Here is a 23,560-nt window from a genome sequence, read left to right as displayed (position 1 = left end):
ACCATCCAGTAGAGATGGAGCTGGGATTCAAATCCCAGATGACTGGCCTTCAAGGTGTCTTTACATTCCTATCGAACCTACCACTTCCTACATCATATGGTAGTCTTCAAACTTTAATTTCCTTATTATGCCTTTAACTCCTTGAAGTCAAGATTCACTATCTAATCCATCTTTTTACATTATAGTACCCAGCCCAAGGCATTGCATTTTGTAGGATGTTCAGTAAATATTATTCATCAATTAAATCAATGTTGGTTTCTTATCCAAAAACTGAAACATAAATGAAGTTGCCTCCAAAAGGCAGTGTACCCCTAAACACTTCAGGTCATCTGGTACAGAGCTAGGAAAACTAAAAGATTAACTCAAGGGCTCTTGAGTAATTCTTCCTTCCACTCTCTCCCCCTTCCCAATACAGCTTTTTCTATCAAATAACAGGGCCACAGTTAAAATTTGTCTTTTTTTCACACAACAATTAGAATTAAGAGAATACTAAGAAATCTAGTTTAGCAATTTTTACAATGGCTTATCTGAAAAGTCAGGGAAACTGCTTGAGTTCTGAAGGTCAATTCTCCTATCTACCACTCACAATCAAGTGTACCTTAAAAAATATATAACTTATAGAACAAGCATCACCTTTCCTTTTAATTTCTATTTTAAATGACCTTACTTAGTCTTTCCTGTCCCCATGTAATGCATAATAGATGCAACTTTTGTGGTTAACAATTTCAGATCACTTCTATTTCAAAAGCCCTCAGACTAACTGAAGACATGGCTAAGTTTTGTCCGTTAAGTTTAGCCTAATAAAAGCCAATTAATCAACTATGAAAAGTTATCTTGTTAACAAAAGTTTCCCAACTAAAGTCAGACTACAACTGCAACCAAAGCTAATTACATGGCTCTGATTGACCTATTCTTTAATAAAATGCAAGGAAAACTTATTAAATCATCAGGCTAAAATATATACTGTCAAAATCATAAGTTTATTGACATAAATGTAACAGAACTAATTAATTTCAATAATAATTCCTTTTGCCCTCTTCAGCCAGTCTCTCCCTCTAATCTCTTCTACTCCATTTGATTTCCGTTTTTCAATCTGGTAACTAAAAAAGAAAATTATAGGCTTAGTAAATGGTCCAAAATCAGAAAACTGCATAAGTCTAATCAGTTATTTGTGCTAAATATATTTTTATGGATCAATTTTCTAGTATGAGAACTGGAAAAGATTATTCTGAAACTTTCAACAATTTCCAAGCCATGAAACAGTTCTAGGTCTTTTAAGCCTAAAATTTACTGATGGTCTCCATCTTTAAAAAAATTAAAATTACCCCTTCCATCCCTCTATCAACCATGGTGAACAAACAACAGCTCATAATCATCCAGACAGGACAAAGATGAATTCTACCGTAAAGAATGAGGAATGTGCTTATACTGCATTGACTACATGATTTAGGTCTTCTCGTTTAGAGGAAAAGCAGTTGTATGAGGAAAAAACACCTTTGAAGCAGTGGCAGACAATGACCTCTTCTCAGCAACCAAGCAGCATAAATTAGTGAGAGGATTTGTGGAACAAACTATGTATATGTTTTTGCCTTGTTGTAGAAGCAAAAGCAAACATTTAGTCATACAAACTTGTCCTTTCCTCTTTCAAAGCAGCACTGTTTAGAAGGCCAAATGAATACCAAAAGAGCCTAAGTAGTTAACACTACACAAAATTACTTGTTTCAAATGTCCACAGTTGCTTTTAATTTCTAATTATCTACTCCTTTCACATCAAGAGCAGATGTTCACTCATTAAGCATTTATCTAATACTTACTATGTACCAGGAAACATGCTTGATTGCCAGGAAGGGATCTTTTCTCTAGGCCCTAGAGAATAAAGAGAAAGTAACTCTGCCCTCCAACAAAGAGAACAGACCATTACAATCACAAGCAATCAGTACTTGAAAGAATAAAGTCAGGGTACTCTTGCAGGAATTGAAGGGAAGTCAAGTCACCCACCAACCCATTACCGTGCATTCAATAAATATCTGTGGAGTACCTCAATGCTTGGGAAAGGCAGTCAAGGAAGAAATAACACCTATACTCAGTTTTGAAGGATGCACAGGAATTATCAGGTGAAAAACACCAAAACAAGAAATCACAAAGCCCTTCTTTAAGCAAGTTAGGAATTTTAAAGACTGTAATTTGTATCCCCAAATGACCAAAAGCTGGCATACCCTGTAGTCCTCTATAAGAAGCATATCAGATCAACAATCTTTTAATATCTGATTTAGTGCACTCTACTCCACTGCTACTGTGTGTGCCTCTCTCCTCTGTCCTGAAATAATGATTAATTCACAACCACTGCACTCGAGATCTCATTCTTTCCTTTTCTACTCCTCAAACAAATCAGTTCTACTGTAGAGATGCCGAGGTCACAAAGGAAAATGCCTAGAAAGGGCAAGTAGCTAGAGTATGTAGATGATCCTTAAAAGTTTGATTCCTTCTCAGTTTTAAAAATAAGAAATCAAGGTTTTTGCAGGTAACTCCTGTTTTCAGTAATGGCAGACTAGGTGAAGTATCCTACTGAGGAACGAAGATAATGGCTTTAACACCCCCCCTCCCCGCCACTTCCCTCTTCCTCTGCTCATCTGTCTCACTTAAAAAAAATTTTTTTTTTAATTAGAGAATAATTGCTTTATAATAATGTGTTGGTTTCTGCCATACATCATCATGAATCAGCCATAGGTATACATGTATCCCCTCCCTCCTGAACAACGCCCTCATCTCCCTCCCCATTCCATCTTCAAGGTTGTCATAGAGCACTGGGTTGAGCTCCCTGTGTCAAACAGCAAATTCCCACTTGCTATCTATTTTACATAGGGTAATGTGCGTGTTTCCATGCTATTCTCACAATTCATTCCACTCCTTCTTTCCCCAAGTCCACAAGTCTGTTCTTTACATCTGACAAACAAGCATACAGCCAAAAGTGAAGAGAAAATGAGAACTCAGAGAAGAAAGCAAACAAGGAAGCACAAAGGGTCTTTGTTTGATCCCCTAAAATTAGAACGTTGTTCTGACAGAAAGCAAAGCCCCAGGGTTCTGACAAGGTAAGGAGTCATAATAAATAATGAATACATATTTATTACTAAAAATTTATTCATAATTAGTAAACAGGTAAATAAATGGAAGGGAGGAGGGAAGGAGGGAGGAGAAAGGCGATTTGTCACAATAAGCTGAGACTTCAGAGTCACAATCTTAGGGTGGAAGTGAACAGAAAGTGAAAGATTCAGGGAAGAGTTACAGTCCTACTACAGAGGGAGTATCTTCAGTGAAGCCTGTTTTAAGGTGACCTCTAGATCACCTGTGTCCACAGATAACCTGACACGAGCAAGTTCTCTGTGGAGAAAACAACCTTGCTATGGGCTTCAAATGAATCTTATAAATAAATAATTTTTCAAATACAACATCCAGCTTGTAACAGAGTAAGAACTAGCAGAAAAAGAACATTTAACAACAACAAAAAAAAACCCTACAGACTTCTGATCTCAAACTCAAGGAAACAACTACGTTGACCACCCTTACAGAAATGAAATAAACTTCAGACTATCTGCAGGGAACAGAATATTTTAAAAATAGCCCATTTCAGGGCTTCCCTGATGGTTAAGAATCCACCTGCCAATGCAGGGGACACGGGTTCGATCTCTGCTCCGGGAAAATCCCACATGCTGTGGAACACCTAAGCCCAAATGCCACTACTGAGCTCGCGTGCTGCAACTATTGAAGCCCATGCACCTGGAGCCTGTGCGCTGCAACAAGAGCAGCCCGTGCAATGAGAAGCCTATGCACGGCAATAAGGAGCAGCCCCCACCTGACACAACTAGAGAAAGCCCGCGTGTAGCAATGAAAAGCCAGTGCAACCACACAAAGAAGTGAGATACACTATATATTAAAATAGTCAAATAAAAAAAAAAAAAGACAGCACCAAAAGCTGGTGAGGATGTAACAGAAACTAAATTAGAACAACAGAAACTGACTGACTTCTGATGAGACTATAACATGGTACAGGAACCTTGGAAAAATTTGGTCACTGATTACAATGTTACATAAACACTTACCATAAACTCAGCATTCCCCCCCAGGTATTTACTCAAGTGAATGCATGTTCACACAAAAACTGGCATACAAATGTAGACAGAAGCTTTATTCATAATTGCCAAAAAAAAAAAAAGGGGAAACAACCAAGATGTCTAGGTGAATGGATAAACAAATGGTATATGTATAATTACACAATGGAAAATAAGCTATTTATTTGTACAACATGGATGAATAAATATATATTTGTTAAGGAGCCAGATCCAAAAAGCTAGATATTCTATGTTTCCAGTAAGACGTACAGAAAAAGACAGAACAAGAATGACTGACACATGGAAATGCTACTGTTCTGTTTACTATTAATTTGCTACTCTAAGTATTCTCAAAACCCACAGAACTGTCCACGACAAAGAGTGGACATTACTGGTTGCAAATTCCTAGCTCCGTCCAATGAGAGCACCTAGAAGCTGTGCTAATGAATAGCAACAGGAATCAGTAGCGTCCAAACCTTGGCTTCTCAATACCTTTCTCCAATAAAAAGGAATGAGGGCTCTTCAGAGAAATGGCTGATTCTAGGATTGAGTCAGGGAAAATATAAGAAAAGGACGTAACTGGTAAAAATCGAAATACAGCCCACAATTTAATTAACAGTGCTAATTAACAGTGTATCAGTGCTAATTTCTTAGTTCAATAAAGTGTCATGGTTATGTGATATGTTAACTTTAGGGGAAGTTGGGTGAAGGGTATGTGAGGATTCTATCTTTGCAACTCCTGTAAGTTTAAAATTATTTCCAATTAAAAGTTAAATACAGACAATACTACGTGCTAGAGAGATATGGAACAATTGAATACTCTCTTACACTGCTAGTGGGAATGCAAACTAGTATAGCAAAGCCCTTCTGGAAACAGTTTGGCAGTTTCTTAGAAAGTTACAAATTTTCATATAACCTGGCAACCCTACCATGTTCATAAAGCCTATACAAGTGCATTTACAGCAGCTCAACTAATAATCACCAAAAAAATCTTAAATGGATAAGCAAACTGTTGTCCATCCATACAGTGCCATTCTACTTAACGATAAAAAGGAACTGACCACTGGTATACATAATTTCAATGAATCTCAAAAGCAATAAATAAGCCAGTTTTCAAAATATTATATATTGCCTGATTCAATTTATGTAACATTCTCAAAAAGATAAAACTATAATAACTGAGAATAGAAGAGTGGTTGCCAGAGAATAGGGGTGGGAGGCTGGGTAATATTGGGAGGTGATAGAATTGTTCTATGTCTTGGTTGTGATGGTGGCTACTTCCCTGGTGGCTCACACAGTAAAGAATCTGGCTGCAAGGCAGGAGACTGGGTTTGCTCCTTGGGTTGGGAAGATTCCCTGGAGAAGGGAATGGCCACCCACTACAGTATTCTTGCCTGGAGAATTCCATGGACAGAGGAGCCTGGCAGGCTACAGCCCATGGAGTTGCAGAGTTGGACACGACTGAGTGACTAACACACAGAAAGGAAATCAGTTTTACTGTATATTAATTAAAAAAATAAAATTTAAAAAAGGGGGAAAATTCTATCATATGCCGTATCCTAAAACATAGGATAACATGAGGGACAAATTTGAAATATTGAAAGGAAAAAGACTTAGCAAAGCTGATACAAGAAGAAATGAAAATCCTGAATATCTAGCCATTTCCATTTCAATCACTATGATAATTGGCTATCACTTTTCAACCTCCTTTCCATCCTGCTGCTGCTGCTGCTGCTAAGTGGCCTCAGTCATGTCCGACTCTGTGCGACCCCATAGACGGCAGCCCACCAGGCTCTCCCGTCCCTGGGATTCTCCAGGCAAGAACACTGGAGTGGGCTGCCATTTCTTTCTCCAAAGCATGAAAGTGAAAAAATAAAGTGAAGTCGCTCAGTCGTGTCCGACTCCTAGCGACCCCATGGACTGCAGCCCACCAGGCCCCTCCGTCCATGGGATTTTCCACGCAAGAGTACTGGAGTGGGTTGCCATTGCCTTCTCCTCCTTTCCATCCTAAGCTATGCAGTTTTCCTACTGCGTAGCTTAATATTTCTATAACACTTTTTATCACTGTGCCTAAGCCATGCTGAATATGTTTCATGAATATTTGATGAACTGATATTAAGACAGCAACAGACAATATACTGGCAAAAATCAAACCTGTCTGCATATGGATCCGCTCCTCTTCAACAATGAGAAAAGCAGTTTGGCTGTACAGTGGGTATTTGATCTGTAGCTGATTTTAAAGTTGCTCTTCGGTCTTACATGTAAATTTTATCACACACATCACTAACACCAGAAGTAAAACAGTCATACTATCACTTCCCAATGAGATATGAATTTAGTCAATATGTGTGGGAGATGCTTCTTTAGAGCCATGAGCTTTTATGAGGCCATGTAATTTACCCATGTGATGAGCATCCTTGATAGAACTACAGAAACAATATAGTGCTCTGTTACTGAAAAACATGAACCTTGAATTTATAAGGCCTCATGAGGTGGTAGAAAGAACAGGAACACTTGAGCCATGAAGACCAAATATGGCTCTGGGACTGTCATTTAACCTATCTGATTCCACTGAGGAAACTGCAGGATATAAGGAGTAACAGTCTCTCCCTCTCCCTCCTTTATTATCATGGAGGCAGGTTACCTAGGAGACAATCATACTTCTTGCAGATGATCAATAATCAATAAAAAATAGGGTGGGTTGTCCTCAATTCAGTTCAGTTCAGTCACTCAGTTGTGTCTGACTCTTTGTGACCCCATGAATTGCAGCACGCCAGGCCTCCCTGTCCATCACCAACTCACGGAGTTCACTCAAACTCACGTCCATCGAGTTGGTGATGCCACCCAGCCATCTGATCCTCTGTCGTCCCCTTCTCCTCCTGCCCCCAATCCTTCCCAGCATCAGAGTCTTTTCCAATGAGTCAACTCTTTCGCATGAGGTGGCCAAGTACTGGAGTTTCAGCTTTAGCAACATTCCTTCCAAAGAACACCCAGGACTGATCTCCTTTAGAATGGACTGGATGGATCTCCTTGCAGTCCAAGGGACTCTCAAGAGTCTTCTCCAACACTACAGTTCAAAAGCATCAATTCTTCGGAGACTTGCCAAAAACAAATAGGTTGGAAACAGGACAGCAAACATCATCTATCCAGCTTCCAAATCTAAAGAAATGTGAATGTCTATACCTATACTGTTTCTTGGGATTTAAAATGATCACTTCTGAACATAACAAGCCCAGTGAAAGTGAAAGTCACTCAGTCGTGTCCAACTCTTTGTGACCCCATGGGCTGTAGCCTACTAAGCTCCTGTCCATGGAATTCTCCAGGCAAGGATACTGCAGTGGGTAGCCATTCCCTCCTCCAGGAGTTCTTCCCAACCCAGGGATCGAACCCAGGTTTCCTGCACTGCAGACAGATTCTTTACCAGCTGGGCCACCAGGGAAGCCCAGACCTATGTAATACCTTTCCCATGTTACAACAGGTGAATCTGAACAACTTTTACAATGTCACAGAGGGCAAGTGACTTTAAAATATTCTGTCTAGATTCAAAACCTATTTATTCTGCTTTACAGCAAACATATATACTCTATTTAGCTCATGCAGTCTCTTTTCATCCAGTTTTTAAAGCTGAGATAAAATCCACACAACATCACATCTATCATTTTAAAGTGCACAATTCAGTGGTTTTTCTAATGTTTTTAACATGCAACCATCACTACCATATGATTACCTTCACTTCCAAAGAAAACAAACATCCCACAGTAGTCACTCCTAATAACTCTCCATTCTCCCCCTCCACATCTTAACAACTATTCATCCGCTTTCTGTCTTTATAGATTTGCCTATTCTGGACATTTCATAAAAGCAGAATCACACAATACATAACTCTAAGTGTCTGGCTTCTTCCATTTAGCATGTTTTCAAGGTTCATTCATGATGTAGCTTTATAATAGTTCATCCCTTTTTACAGCTGAATCCACTGTAAGAATATACCACATTTTGTTCATCCATTCATCAGTTGATGGACATTTGTTTTCACTTTACGGACATTATGACTAATGCTGCTATGAACATTCTATGCAAATTTTCCACAGTGTTTTTAAAAAGTCAATCAGCTATTAAATTGAATTATGTGTTAAAGATTTTCATGATAAATAATTAGTATTTTTAAGTGTGATTTGATTGCCAACACTAAAAACCAAATTAATGTTCAGTTTCTTATAAGAAGAAATGAGAAAAGATAGGTAGGTCTGTCTTTTTGCTAACAATGATTCTGCATTCCGGCACTGACCACATCACTTTGGATCTGCTGACTGATTATGCAGTCAAAGATGCCATAGGTAAACCTGGACAATTCTACACATTTATCTTACTGGCCTGACTCCTGCAGGTATTTCAGTTAGCAATCCCTGACCTTCACTAAACATATAAATTTATAAATATATAAATAAAACTATTTTAAAAAGATAACTAGGGAAAAATAGGCAAAGAAAATGTTCAGCATAATCAGATGCAACAGTAATAAGCCCATTTAAGCTCTCAATTTAAGACCATTTGCTCCTTGATTTAGTTTCCATTACTAGTTCAATTAGAGCTTAAAAAACAAAAATCATGGAGTAGTTCGCAGTATGTTTTCAGCCAATTAGAAAATATAGAACTGACTAAATTTATAGAAAATTTTCAGTGATCAAGACCCTCCTCCCTCTACTCCAACAGCATATATTGCGTATCTCTTCCATTTAGCACTGTCACTGTACTGTTTACACATCTGTCGCCCTAGCCAAACAAAGCTTCAAAGGCAGAGAATATTGCCTTTGCATCCTCAGGAGTCTACCACTGAAGCTGACACACAGAATACCATGCAGAAAACATTTGTTGGATACTGTGACACCTAAGCAATAAAAACAAAGCAAGAGGTATAATTCTCCCAGACAGCAGACAATACTATGTATGTATATATGTGTGTATGTGTTAGTCGCTCAGTTGTGTCCAGCTCTTTGTGACCTCATGGACTGTAGCCTGCCTCTGTTCATTGGATTCTCCAGGCAAGAATGCTGGAGTGGCTTGCCATTCCCTTCTCTAGGGGATCTTCCCAACCCAGAGACTGAACTCGGGTCTCCTGCTCTGTAGGCAGATTCTTTGCAGTCTGAGCCACAGGAAAGCAGACAATACTACAAAGCTACAATAATCAAAACAGTGTGGTATTGATACAAAACCAGCCATATGGATCAATGTAACAGAATAGGGCCCAGAGATAAAGCCATACACCTAGAGGCAATTAATCCTTGACAAAGCTGGCAAGAATATAAAATATTCTTTCTCAGCAAATGGTGCTGGGAAAGTAAATCAATGAAGTTAGACCACACCCTCACACTATGCACAAAAATAAATTCAAAATGCTTTATAGACTTAAACATAGGACACAACTCTATAAAACTCCTAGAAGAAAATAAAGGCAAAATATACTCTGACATGAATTGTACCAGTATTTTCTTAGGTCAGTCTCCCAAGGCAAAAGAAATAAAAACAAAAATGGGATCTAATCAAACACGTGACTTTGCACAGCAAAGGAAAACAACAACTAAAGAAACTGAAAAACCAAACCAAAACAAAACATGAAAAGACAATTTAAGGAATGGGAGAAAATATCTGCAAATATTTGCAAATTGACATGGGCTTAATCTCCAAAATATACAAACAGTTCATACAACTCAACAACAGCAAAAACAAACAGACCTTAACAGACATTTCTCCAAAGAAGACATACTAATGGCTAGAGCGTACGTGCATGCTAAGTTGCTTTAGTTGTGTCTGACTCTTTGCGACCCTATGGACTGTAATCCACCAGGATCCTCTGTCCATGGGATTCTCCAGAAAAGAATACTGGAGTGGGTTGTCATGCCCTCCTCCAAGGAATTTTCTCAACCCAGGGATCACACTTACATCTCTATGTCTCCTGCATTAGCAGGTGGGTTCTTTACCACTAGTACCATCTGGGAAGCCCTACAGATGGCCAGTAGATACATGAAAAGATGCTCAACATCACTAATTACTAGAGAAATGCAAATCAAAACTACAATGAGGTACCACCTCACACTAGTCAGAATGGCCATCATTAAAAAGTCTACAAATAACAAATGCTGGAGAGGGTGTGAAGAAAAGAGAACTCTCCTACCCTATAGGTGGAAACATAAGTATCAAAGGTAAGTTTGATACAGTTATTATGGAAAACTGTATGGAGGTTTCTCAGAAAACTAAAAATAGAATGATCTAGCAATCCTACTCCTCGGCATATACCTGGACAAAACTGTAATTCAAAAAGATATATGCAACCCTACATTCATAGCAGCACTATTCACAATAGCCAAAATTAGGTGGTTATGGAAACCACCTAAATGTTGATCAACAGATGAAGGGATAAAGAAGATGTAGTGTATACACAATGGAATACTATTCAGCCATAAAAATGACATATGCAGCCACATGGATGCAAGATTATTAAAACTACATGAAGTCAGAAAAACAAATATCGTATGACATCAGCTGTATGTGGAACCCAAAATATGGCACAACTGAACCTATCTACAAAACAGAGAAAGCCTCATAGACACAGAGATCAGACTTGTGGTTGCCAAGGAGGAGGGGGGAAAGAAGAGGGGTGGGCTGGGAATCTGGGGTTGGTAGATGCAACCTACAACATTTAGAATGCATAAACAAGATCCTACTATATAGCACAGGCAACCATATCCAATCTCCTGGGATAAACCATAATGGAAAAGAGTATTAAAAAAAAAAAAAGAATGCACACATATGTAAAACTGAGTCACTCTGCTGTGCAGCAGAGATTGGCACAACACTGTACATTAACTATATTTCAATTTAAAAAATTGTGAAAAATGATAAATCATACAAATGTTACTGTATTAAAAATAATAAAAAGGGGAAACTGTTATTTGAAGTAAACAAATTATTTCAAACTGGAATTCATCAATGAGATTGGAAGTCCATGAGTTCCCTAAAGTAATACAAAGTAGCGTGTACAGTACATTTTTTGAAATAAAGATCTGTAGCTTTCACTACAGGCTCAGATAAATCTGTAAACCCCAGCAGAATTAAGAATTGCTAAGTTAGACAAAAGGAGAGGTGTATTTTTAACACTGGAAAATATCAATTTTTAAAAGTTAACTTGATGGGAACTCCCTGGTGGTCCAGTGGTTAGGACTCCATGCTTCTACTGCAGAGGGTACAGGTTTGATCCCTGGTTGGGAAGAGGCTGCAGGCTGCACAGCATGGTCAAAAAGGGGCGGGGGAGCTAACTTCATAATTTACATAAATATTAAACAATTAAAAATTTTAAGTATATCCCATTATTTCCGAAAGGAAGAGGGGAAGACAATGTATCCTCGGTTTCAATTTATGTTAAAGCAGGAGACCCATGCCTGATGAATGATTAACAAAGTGTCAGTTCCCAGAAAAGATACAGTGGCATTCAGAGTCAGATGAGGACACCAATTTTATACAAGGGAACTTGTTTTGCTTCACATTATTGCTTAAACAAATTTAAGAACTCAAATTTCTTCACAAGTGCCCAAACTCTAATCGTTCGGTCCCACATTTTAAAGTATAACCCCTGAATTATATGTGGAAAGGAAACTGCCTGAGGATCAGAAAGATACACTTTAAAATTGTCTTTTCTAAACTTAAAATCAAGACTATTTTCAGATCGGCATCCCCTCGAACCTTAAAACTGTTAAGACACTCAATTACTGAACTTTCTCAACTAGTGCTTACACGTAGCCTTTTAAAAACTCAAAACACAAGGAGAAAATAGTATTTGTAATAATGGATAAATGATCAAGACTTTTGGACTTAAGGTCACTGGTTTGGAGGCCCTGTACTCTGCCCAAATGGCCTGAAGTCTGAGGGGACCAGAATCTCAGCATATCTGTAACTCTCCCTGACATAGTCCATTGGCTGAAAAATTCTGATTTAACTAAAAAGATCATGAGCTGAATTGTCAAAATCCATGCAGTAGGCTGAGAAAACTATTTTCATAGTGCTCCTTTAAGAGATACACAATTCATCTTTCGCAGCTTTCAAGTACAGTTCACTAATATACTACCATTTCTTCTGGGAGGTCATCCATTCGGAGGTCACTGGCACAAGAAAACCAAAACAATAAACACAACCTAAACCTCCTAACCCTATGGCTTGAAAGAATAAGCCAAAAGAAAACAGGTCAATGGTGGAAATAAATGAAGATTAAATGAAGCAATCTTCTTTCCTCTATTTTAAAATGATTCTCCCTCATCTATCAAACTAATGCCATAAGTAATGGTGTTTTATTTTTTCAATTGGGGAAAAATATAGAGGTAAAAAAGTTAACAATTTAGCTCCTTGACAGTTCACCATACCCACTCCAACCCTCAAATTCCAAGATCCCAAGAGCACACTGAAAAGCAAGAAAACTACCTGGTTCAAAGCTAACTGTAAATTTTTTTAGATCTGTTAAGGGTCTGAATTTGGAATATAAATTTCACAATAACACCTGATATAATCCTAACAAGGGCTTCCCTGATAGCTCAGTTGGTAAAGTATCTGCCTGTAATGCAGGAGACCTCAGTTTGATTCCTTGGTCGGAAAGATCCACTGGAGAAGGGATAGGCTACCCACGCCAGTGTTCTTGGGCTTTCCTGTGGCTCAGCTGGTAAAGAATCTGCCTGCAATGTGGGAGACCTGGGTTTGATCCCTGGGTTGGGAACATCTCCTGGGGAAGGGAAAGGCTACCCACTCCAGTATTCTGGCCTGGAGAATCCCTGGAGAATGGGCAGAGGAATCTGGCGGGCTACAGTCCATGAGATCGCAGAATCGGACATGACTGAGCGACTAACACTATACTACTCTAGCACATACAAATATTTCTGAATCATTCTGCTGTATATCTGAAACATTATAAGTCAACCACACTTTAATAATACCTAAATCAAACATCCCCAAGCAGTTTGATCTGAATTAACACAGTTCTACCTCAAACACTTGACATAAGCATGAAGTACAATACTGTTTCCAGTAATATAAAATACAATAAATGGTGGGCAAAGAAGCTATCACCTGCGTCTTTTTACCAGGCAACACAGTGAAATAAAGTCACAATCTGCTACTCTATTCCACTTGCCACCACCCTCTGGAACCAAAAGATTTGTTGTGACCTACAGTAATCTAAAGTATAACCCATATATGTATGTAATAACTATCATTTGAGTGTCTCTTATAAGCCAGACATGGTATTAGATGTAGATTCCCATTTTAGAAATAAACACGGATTCAGAGGATAAATAACCTGCCAAATATCACAGGACTACTAAGTAACTGAGGCCAGATTTGAACCCAAGTCAAATATGTTTCAAAGCCTAAACAGGAAATTAGTTTTACTAATTTAACACTATTTCCCCAATTCTTCACACTGATTCAACAACAACCTATCATTTGTAATATTAAAATGAAATGGATTTCTTTAAATTTGGAGGCAAGGTGAGGGGTGAGAGATTTGAGTTTCGACAATCTGGAGTCTTTGTTATTCTCTTACCTGAACGGGCTGGCCACAATGTCACAGTGGTATAAAAAATCAGATTTGAAAAGATGGGACAACTCCCAAGGCAGATGGCTATTTGTATTCATTCTATACAGAGTCATGAATATACAGAGGACTGTAAGTACTGATGAAGACAGGTTTCTGCTATGCCTAAAGGTGTGTGTGTATGATTTAAGAACACAGAGCAAAGAAAGCAAGTTAGTGGATTACCTGAGTGAGCAAGACACAGAGAAGATGTTAATGCAGGAAAAAGTTCTCCTCCAAACATATGCCCAACACACAATACACAAGTTAATTCCCAAACTGTGATCAAAGAACCATCAGGAATAAGATCTCTGATCTCAGGTTCACAAGTCCATAGGTGAGTCAACTTTGAACTTTCCCCAAGTCTGAGATGGAAAGTCACTTTTCTATCTAGAAGCAACAGAACCCTAGATTCACCAAGACTGGATAACACCCTGACCGTGTTCACTGTAGATGAGTAACTGAGGCAATCTACACTGGGCATGAGTTACATACTGACCCACCCCCAAGCAGCAATTCAGTACCTCACCCATCCAACAGGCCACATCGGAAACAGGAAGTACAGGTTGAAAGGCCTCACTGAAAAATAAGGACTCCTGGCAGCAGAAAATGAGAATCAAGAGTATAGGCACTGGCAATGAACACACAGTTGTCACTGACAGGGAAGGAAAAGGTACCTGGCATTTTATAAATTATCTCCTTTAATTTTCAGTTGTGAAGTGAAAGTCGCTCAGTTGTGTCCGACTCTTTGTGACCTAAATTCTCCAGGGCAGAATACTGGAGTGGGTAGCCATTCCCTTCTCCAGGGGATCTTCCCAACCCAGGGATCGAACTCAGGTCTCCTGCATTGCAGGCAGATTCTTTACCAGCTTGAGCCACAGGGAAGCCAAGAATACTGGAGTGGGTAGCCCATCCTTTCTTCAGCAGATCTTCCAGACCCAGGAATCAAAACAGGGTCTCCTGCATTGCACGCGGATTCTTTACCAACTGGGCTATGATAACCAGCTGGTGCTTTAGTTATTAATCTTCACAAGAATATTCTGAGGTAAGTACTGACGCCCATTTTATAGATGAAGGAACAAAAGGCTAATAAATAAGTTGCCCAAGGTAGTTGCTATCCCAATTGCAGAGATGACAAAATCCAGGCTTAAGAGTTAAGTAAACTTGGTCACTAAACCCAAACTTGGTCTCATTCCAAAGCTGAAGCTTTTTCCAACTCTCCTGCTGGCTCCCTCCCTTAGTTCCCCCAGTAATCTTTTTTTCTTTTTTTATTGAAGGACAATCTCTTTACAGAATTTTGTTGTTTTCTGTCAAATCTCAACATGAATCAGACACAGGTATACATATACCCCCTCCCCTCCTGAACCTCCCTCCCCATCCCACCCCTCCAGGTTGACACAGATACCCTGTTTTAGTTTCCTGAGCCATACAGCAAACTCCTGTTAGCTATCTATTTTACATATGGTAATGTTAAGTTTCCATATTATTCTTTCCATATATCTCACCCTCTCCTCCCCTCTCCCCATGTCCAGAAGTCTATTCTCTATGTCTGTTTCTCCACTGCTGCCCTGTAAATAAATTCTTCAGTACCATTTTTCTAGACTCCATATATGTGCATTAGAATATGATACTTATCTTTCTCTTTCTGACTCACTTTGCTCTGTATAATAGGTTCTAGGTTTATCCACCTCATCAGAACTGACTCAAATGTGTTCCTTTTTATGGCTGAGCCCCAGTAATCTTAAAGAATTTCATTAAGAATCAGAAATCCTGAATCCACTGCCCACCAAATTTCCGCAGCTGTTTCAGAAACTATACCTAAATACAAAGCCAATATGAGTTTTCATAAGAAAACACTCCAGAAAGCTGCTGCTATGGCTTCTCTGCCTTTTGGCTAAGATCAAGTGCAGAAAGCTGCCAAGTTACGACAAAATGACACTCAATTTTAAGTTTGAGGTCAAGGACCATCTAGAGATCAGGTAGGCACAGCACCTACCTGAAATACACCAGGCACTCACGGCTTGTTGAAAGAATTAACATCGTTTCACCGGTTATAAATCCAATAAGGTCAAACGGCTATTTTGTACTTTCTGATATGACATGATTAAATTTTTAGGAAAATAATTTATCCATTCATTTTAACAAGGTTGCTTTCTTAAAAACTATATAACATTAATGAGGTAGCTAAATTGAGAAATGCCCACTAGGGCATTAGTCATAACTTCAAAAAATTGCAAGTGTTCACTTTTCCAAGTAGATTAAAAAGTTTCAGCTAATAAAAATCTGTCAAAAAAATCCACAAGACCAGAAAGTGTGAAAAGAAAAAAGTGGCCAATATAAAGGCATTTAAGACATGACACATATAAAATTATAAAACAGTATTCTAAGTATACCCCGGTATTTAACCCTAAAACCCTCACTTCAGGTAACACATACTTTCTATGCAAGAAAACACTATCATCACTAATGTAATAAAAGCCTGCCCACCATAGTAACTGTTGCTAAGTACATTTCTTATGTCTAAGGCTGAAAGACACACGCTTTGTAGAAACCAGTGAAAAGTCACTCCTAGTATGATACTATTAATTCTCTCACCTTAAACTTTTAAAAAGATAATACTTGATTTCTATAATGTGAAGGAGAAAAAGTTTGGTCAACAAGTAGGTCAGCTGAACTCTGCCTTGGAGAAACTACCAATTGCCTATAACCCAATGTAAATATTTGTTACAATGACAGCAGTTCCTTTTTCTTAATAATTCTAGAGGAATTGTTTCCTTTGAAAAGCTAGATGGCTTAGATCTCTATTAAGGAACAACTAAATGATACAGTACCATTTTAAATTATCCATTTTAGGAGTTCAAAGAAATTTGGGTGTATGAAGACACTAACATTCTTATGAAACAAACTTGGTCCAGGTCACCCAACGAATTAATTGTGACAGACCAAGGATCAAATCCAATTCTCATTTTAAATTAAGGATCACAAGCATTACTTAAAACAGTAAGTCCTTACCTAATCCAATGCCAAATCACGTAATTCTGTTTCTGAACTTGTACAAATTGTACTGTAATATTTATGCAAAAGATGTCAAACAATTGTCAAAACAATTATCATAAACCTAACAGTTAACATCTTTTGGGCACTTACTGTGTTAGGTGCTATGCTAAATGTGTTATGTGTTACCTCAATCAATCCTCACAATGACTGCATGAAGAAAATGAGGCAGAGAGAGATAACCTATGTAAGGTAAAATATAGAAAAAGGACAGGATGGAGGTACACAGAGAATATATTCTTAAAGCCACAAATCCCCACTGCCTGGACCAGGATTCTAGGCCAGCTGTAGGACTGAGATGCTTGGTTTAGTCACTTAACCTTCAGGTGGCCCAATTTCCTTTACTCTAAACCTAAAAGTCACACAGATAATCACAAAAGTCCTTCATATCCTGAAATGCTCTAATTTTGTAATCATGTTTCTATTCAGGTAACTAACTCAAAGAGAAACTCTTATTTCCTCCATCCTCTGAAGTTCCCTTCACTAAAGTTGAGAGTCCACATTTTATGTATCTAATCAGTAACATACGGATAAACAACAATAAAGCCTTTCTTAAAAGTCAGAAGTCTTTTCTGCAATTATGATTCCAAAATCGTATTTTTTTTAAACTGTTTTGGCTTTTCTAGAAATTAATAGTTGATTTACGGTGTTACAGTAGTTACAGGTGTACAGCAAAGTGATTTAGTTATACACACATACCCAAGTCTTATTTATGGCTGCTACAGGTCTTAACTGCTGTGCATGGGCTTCCTCTAGTAGACGTGAGAGCAGGCTATTCATTGCGGTCTTTTCTCGTTGGGGAGCAGAGGATCTAGGCGCACTCACTCCAGTAGTTGCAGCATGCAGGCTCAGCAGTCATGGTGCATAGACTTAGTTGCTCTGTGGCATGTGGAATCTATCTAGACCAGGGATGGAACCCGTGTCCCCTTTACTGGCAGGCATATTCCTATATACTGTACAACCAGGCAAGTCCCCAAATCTTATTCTTAACCCCAAGTGGCCAGTGACAATGACTGGACTTCCCTGGTGGTCCAATGGTTGAGAATCTGTCTGCCAATGCAGCGGACACGGGTTCGATCCCTGGTCCAGGAAGTTTCCACATGCTGTGGGGCAACCTAGCCTGTGCCCTAGAGCCTGTCCTCTGCTACAGGAGAAGCTACCTCAATGAAAAGCCTGTGTATCGCAACTAGAGAAAGTCCATGCAGCAACAAAGGTCCAGCTCAGGCAAAAAAAAAGGGGGGGGGGGCAATGACAGGGAGAAAAGACCTTGTAACAATTTCGGGTTGGGGTAGGAAGTGTGAAAGAACAGACTACTGTACATAGGTGGTTATCAATTCCTAAAAAATAATCACCCATTTTCAGCTCTTCGAAAAAAACAGAAAGTCTTTAAAGGATTGTCAAATAAACTCGATGCTTTATTCAGCTAATAAAGATGAAGGAATTATCCAGGATGCTTATTATAGGCATGGAAGAATCATCAATTTATAGAAATTCTACCAAAATGGCCTAGAACTCTAGAATCTATGTTTTACCAAGCTGTTCATCTAGCCCCTTCAAACTTCATCTAATGACACATGACATCTAGGAAGTGTGTAAGGATGTGTAAAGATGCTTACACATCGAGGAAGAAGCCTGCTGCTGCTAAGTTGCCTCAGTCGTGTCCGACTCTGTGCGACCCCATAGACAGCAGCCCACCAGGCTCCCCCGTCCCTGGGATTCTCCAGGCAAGAACACTGGAGTGGGTTGCCATTTCCTTCTCCAATGCAGGAAAGTGAAAAGTGAAAGTGAAGTCGCTCAGTCATGTCCAACTCTTAGTGACCCCATGGACTGTAGCCCACCAGGCTCCTCCATCCATGGGATTTTCCAGGCAAGAGTACTGGAGTGGGGTGCCATTGCCTTCTCCAGGAAGAAGCCTAGGTTCCACTTAACACCATTATTCTGTGAGGTCTTCCAGGACCAAATCTCCACTTTACAGAATAATCTCTGCTGTCTTTGTTCTCCAGAAAATAATCTCTGAAAGATTCTTAAATAAAGTAAGCAAAACCCCTCTAATTAGTTTTCTTTCAAAATTCCTAATTAGTTTCCTATTGTCACTGCAACAAACTACCACAAACATCAGTTCAGTTCAGTCGCTCAGTCGTGTCCAACTCTTTGTGACCCCATGAATCACAGCACCCCAAGCCTCCCTGTGCATCACCAACTCCCGGAGTTCACTCAAACTCATGTCCATCGAGTTGGTGATGCCACCCAGCCATGTCACCCTCTGTTGTCCCCTTCTCCTCCTGCCCCCAATCCCTCCCAGCATCAGTCTTTTCCAATGAGTCAACTCCAAAGTATTGGAGTTTCAGCTTTAGCATCAGTCCTTCCAATGAACACCCAGGACTGATCTCCTTTAGAATAGACTGGTTGGCTCTCATTGCAGTCCAAGGGACTCTGAAGAGTCTTCTTCAACACCACAGTTCAAAAGCATCAATTCTTCGCTGCTCAGCTTTCTTCACAGTCCAACTCTCACATCCATACATGACCACTGGAAAAACCATAGCCTTGACTAGACGGACCTTTGTTGGCAAAGTAATGTCTCTGCTTTTGAATATGCTATCTAAGTTGTCATAACTTTCCTTCCAAGGAGTAAGCGTCATAAAACCACACAATTTATTATCTCACAGTTTCTATAGACTAGAAGTGAGGTAGGGTTGGCTGGATTCTCTATTTAGGGTCCTGCAAGGCCAAAAATCATGGTGTCTGTAGGGCTATGTTCCTTGGTGGAAATTCTGGGGTAGGGAATCTGCTTTCAAGCTCATTCAGACTGCTGGCTGAAAGAGGTTCCTTTTGAGCACAGGACTAAGGTCCCTATTTCCTTGCTGGTTGTCAGCTGGTGTTGATGGCATTCCTTCTTGTGCTTACTACGTGGCCCCCTCCAGGAATGGCAGGTTGAGTCCCTCTCATGCTTCAAATCTAACTCTAGCTGGACAAAGCTGTCTGCTTTCATGTGAACAGACTGGACCTACCTACCCAGAAAATCCAGGATAACCATTTTGTTAGAATTCTTAAACCACAGTTATATCCGAAAAGTCCCTTTTGCCACAAAACAGTAACAAACTCAGATTCCAGAGGATCTTTGGAATAGAGTCCACCCTAATGGCCCCCAAAGACTCATACCTCTCCCAAATGCAAAAACCATCCAATTCATCATAAGGTCTCATTTCATTAAAGCATCAACTCAAAGTCCATAAATTTCATCTAAAGTTCATCAATTCAAAACTCCCAAATCTCACCATGTAAAGCAGGTATGGATGAAGCTCTGGGTATAAAACATTAAGTGCAACACCCTGGAGCACAATTTCTAAAAAAAACACCAAAAAAGACAACTAGTTATCTGCTCCCAATCTGTAATGGTGAGACAAGCATAAGGCAATAGTCAAAAACATTCCAGTTCAAACAGGGAATATAACTATTAAAGAAAGCAGGCAAAACATAAGGGAAAGTGGATCCATCGGTCCAAAGCAGTTTCAAAATGTGGGCAAACTCCATTACATTTCAAACCCAGGGAAATCTCTTCTGTAACCTTCAGTTCTACCTCTTTGGGCTCTTGGTTCCAGCCTCTAAGTCACCCTTTTTTAAAAGAAAAGAAACACGTTCATATCTCTAGTTTTACCAGCCTGCTTCTTACTAGTTAAAAATCTGGGGGAGGGGAGTGGTTGAGAGCCCCCCTTTAATTTCCTACTCTATGTTTTTCAATCAAGCGGACATTCTGTTAGTAATAAAATGCTCAAGAACTTAGAGGGCTTCACGTGAATTTCACAGGAGCTCACCATTAGACCTACATCTACAAATAAACCAATACTTCGCTTGGAAATCTCCTCAGCTAAACATCCAAGTTCATCACTTGTAAGTTTTCTTTTCCACATGACCTCAGAACACAATTCTAAGTTCATTTGCCACTATGTAAAAAGATCCTCTTTTCTCCAGTTTCCAATGTATACCTCACTTCCACTTCAGTCATTACTCTAATAATCTGTTTCTAGGCTTTTTCTATCTCACGCTCCTCAAAACACTGCTGGCCTCTTCTACTGCCACTTCCAACGTTTTTAGGTAAAAGTACCCTATTTCTGGTACAAAAATGTATACCAGTGTTCTACTGCTGCCGTAACAAAACCACAAACATGGTGGCTTAAACCAACAGAAATTTATTATCTCATAGTTTCTGTAGGTCATAAGTTAGGTGGGCTTGGCTAGGTCTTCTGCTCAGGGTTTCATATGGTCAAAATCAAGGTGTTATCCTTGTTGGAAATTGGGAAGAATCCACTTTCAAGCTCATTCAGGTTGTTGGCCAACTTCAGTTCCTTGTGGTTGTAGGACTGTGGTCTCCATTTCCTTCTTGGCTATCAGCCGGGGCTGGTCTTTGTTACTAGAGGCTCCCTGCATTCCTTCTCATGCTTTCCATGTAACTCCCTCTAGCAACTGCAAATGGAGTCCCTCTCATGATTCAATTCTCTCTGATTTCCCCTTCTGCCCCATCTCTCTTGACTCCCAGCTGGAGAAAGTTCTCTGCTTTTAAGGGCGCATGTGATTAGATTGGGCCTACCCACAAATCCAGGATAATCTCCCTGTTGTAAGATGTTTAACCCTAATAGCATCTGCAAAGGCCTTTTGCCATGTAACATATTTACAGATCCGGGAATTAAGAGTTTGGACATCTTAAGGGTGGTAGTGGTGGTCATTCTGCCCACTACAACTCCAAACCCTAAGTAAAGCTTTAAACTCAGTTCCCAAAGAAAATTTCTTTCTCCAACAGTGTGTGAAGTAAAGGTATATGTTCAGAGACAGAGACAACAGTAAAACCAAGGACTCATCCTGGAAAAGACTGGCTAAGCAAAAGAGATTAAAAATATACTTGTTTCATCCCTAAACAGTTATGCAATTAACACACTAGGTAGAAACTCACCCTTTGCTCTCCCTTAAACGTGTGCTTCTCTTCTCTACTGTATTCCATATAAAAGGATATAACTAGACATATTTGGGTTTTGCTTTTTAAAAAAAGTTACCCCAGGGTGACCTAATTTTGTAATCAGCTGATAAACTTATCTAAGCAAACCTGAAATATTTTCATTCTTCAAGGCACACCCCCTCCTCCAACAGCAAACGAAAGTCAAGTATTTCAAAGTCACAGAAGGACAAACCTGTCTAGGTAAAACTGCAGGTGAACTTTTAAAAAACCACGAGGGAGAACTAGCATTGGTCCTGGTGTTTCAGCTCAAGTTCCACCTAGACAGTTAAGCCAAGTGACTTAGAACAAAACACTACAACAGCTACAAATATAATATTCTGAAGCCTTGCCTACTGTCAGATTATTGACTACACACTTTACCTAGATTGGAGGAACCTCAAATATACCAAGTAGGCTCTTTAAGAAAAGCGACACGTAAGGTCTATCGAGCACTCACGACCTGCCAGGCACTGTAGTAAGCACCTGACACAAATTATCTTATTCACTCACCACAAACTTATCCTCTAAGAAATACTATCATCCCCATTTTACAGACAGAAAAACAGAGATTTAGAGAAGTTAGGTCACACAGGGAAACAGCAGTGGCACTTCTAATTGGGAATCCAGAGATGTACTGCCACTCCTTAGATGGAATGGACTCTTCCGACTCTTAGAAAAATCTTCCCTTTCTAGCTTTCTTTCCATTTCCTCTCTGCACGCCCACTTCTCATAGAATTTAGCAGTTGAAAAGGTAATCAGGCCTCCCCAATTAATTTGCCACCTCCTTGCCAGAACTCTTTCCTTCTCACAATAGCAAGAGCCAAGAAGCAACTTCTCCTGACCTCGACTTTGCTTCCCAAAAACAAACTACATAAGCTCCACCCTTCACCTGCCAAGGCAAGAAATGTTCCAATGCTGCAAAAACAAAAACACAATCGAAAAACAAAAATAAAAGTCCTACTCTTCAGAAGGTCACAAACTAACATGTAAACTCAGCCAATCTTTCATTCTATGTACCTCTCGTCTTCCACCCAAGCTCCCAACTAACCCTTAACTCCAACTCCACCCGTTCTGCCCCACTTCTAGGTACCCTTCCCCTTTATCTTCAATGACCTCGCCCCGGGTCGCCTCCACCTTGCACCCCAGTGTGCAGGTGGGAAGCCCTGCCTCGCCCAGAGGGACCTTAGGAGGCCCCCACTCCAGCAGCTCTGCTCCACAGGAAGGTCCACCCGAGCCTACACTGAGGGCATCAGTCCCCTAGACACCCTCCCCCAGCATCCCCCACTGCGGCCCCACCCCTCAAGCTCCCTTCCCCCTCTGGCGACCCCCTTCTCCAAGTTGCCCCCTAGTCCCCGCCCCAGTCCAACCCTCTCCCCAGCCATAAGCTAGACTCGAGAGCCAGCTCCCATCCTCACATCAACCTCTGCCCCCAAAGCTTCCCTCCCCGCCCTGGGGAGTGGCCCCAGGCCTCTCCGATGAGCTGCAGGGGCCTCGGATGGTGAGGGGGGGAGGGTGGGGGGCAGGGGAAGGCGAAGGGCCGCTCCGGAGTCTGCTGGAGGCGTGAGAGGCGGCCGCGCCCCGCTGCCCCGTCTGGGCCCACCCGCACCCCACAACGACCTCGCCTGGCAGCTCCCACGGTACCTGGGGTGGAAGCGGCAGCGGCGGCGGCCGCTCTCCCCTCTCCTCACACAGACAATATGGCGGCGGCGGAGGAGGAGACACACGGCTCGGCCGCCAGCCGCAGGGACCAGAGCGAGGCTGCAGCCTTCGCTGCCGGAAGCGGAAACCCCCCTCCGACCG

The 23,560-nt window shown here is 40.3% G+C and overlaps 1 protein-coding gene across 2 annotated transcripts in view; it reads right to left on the bottom strand.

The window, feature by feature from the left end:
* Nucleotides 1-23,550, bottom strand: part of CSNK2A1 (casein kinase 2 alpha 1) — a 57,830-nt gene extending 34,280 nt beyond the window's left edge. The window contains exon 1 of one of the 2 annotated variants that reach the window (XM_061437151.1): nt 23,402-23,550. The gene's annotated coding sequence lies outside the window, so the exon portion shown is untranslated. The remainder of the gene's footprint in view (nt 1-23,401) is intronic. The other variant, XM_061437152.1, reaches the window with a different exon arrangement.
* Nucleotides 23,551-23,560: the final 10 nt, after the last annotated feature.

This window comes from Bos javanicus, chromosome 13 (genome assembly GCF_032452875.1).
Source record: "Bos javanicus breed banteng chromosome 13, ARS-OSU_banteng_1.0, whole genome shotgun sequence".
NCBI classification, from domain to species: Eukaryota; Metazoa; Chordata; class Mammalia; order Artiodactyla; family Bovidae; genus Bos; species Bos javanicus.
This window is presented reverse-complemented; position numbering and strand designations above follow the sequence as displayed.